A 1,094-nucleotide genomic window follows, 5' to 3' on the forward strand; every position below is an offset into this window, starting at 1 on the left:
ACGTACATTAGGGAGATTTAAACAATCCTTGGATAAACACATGGGTGATTTTGCAAAAGTTTAGGGGGACGAGCTGAGAAGAATTCACAGGTCGGCGTGAATAATTCACAGGTCGGTTTACACAACTCGAGTAAGAAACTTATTTTCAAACTCACAGAACGATTGGTAATTTACATACCTGTCTAGTATGGTTAAGTTGGACCGAACAATCTATTTGCATACTAATCCTCTCGATGACTATAACTCGACAGAGCAATTGTTAATGACTCATATTTTCCCCATGATCCTGTGTAGATATGAATATTCTCTATAAACTCACCGATAATCTCAGACGCACGCGCAGTTTGGTTTCTATGTGGAGCATGCGCAGCGTCACATTGATCAGGACACAGAGAGAGAGACATGGAGCTGCTTTCTCCGGCAGCGGCTGCGATCAGCTTCAGAGAGCGGCGCTTAGAGCCGGTGTGTGGGAGCCTCGCTGGGAGAAAGTAGTGGAGAAATTTCACAATTCCTGGATACAGGTTAAAAATAACTCGAAAAAGACCCCCCAGGCCCGGTTTAGGAGGTTGCGGTCTCTGATCAGGGAAGTGGCCCAATGTCATGGCCGCCATTTGTTTGAGGGAAGTGGCAGCTCAGGGCCGCCATCTTGAGAAGGTCAAGGTGCAGGAGGGCGGGGCTCTCGGGGTCTGTAGAACAATCAGAGGAAAGGGAAGCCCCATTGTTATTAATTAATTCCACGAACACACCTTCACTGGGTGATCCTGCAGGAATATCCTCTCTCAGTCCTGCTGTGATGTTTCGCCCCATCAGAACCAGCAGCTCTCCTCCTCTCTCAGCTCCCCTTCTGTCCTTCCTGCAGCATCTGTCCCCTGGAACATTGAGCTGCCTGTCCTGTCCCTCCCTCAGTTGTTGTTCTGTAATTACCTGTGATATCCCAGTCCCAACTTAGATTACTTCACTAAAGACAGGAATGCACCCGATGGATTTTTCTTAACATCAGCAATTGTTTAATACTCATTTACAGGTTTTTAATTACATCGTTTTTGAAGCATTTACTTCACATTCAATCATTTGCAATGGTGGGATTTGAACCT

The sequence above is a fragment of the Chiloscyllium punctatum genome, chromosome 34 (assembly GCF_047496795.1).
Source record: "Chiloscyllium punctatum isolate Juve2018m chromosome 34, sChiPun1.3, whole genome shotgun sequence".
NCBI lineage: Eukaryota > Metazoa > Chordata > Chondrichthyes > Orectolobiformes > Hemiscylliidae > Chiloscyllium > Chiloscyllium punctatum.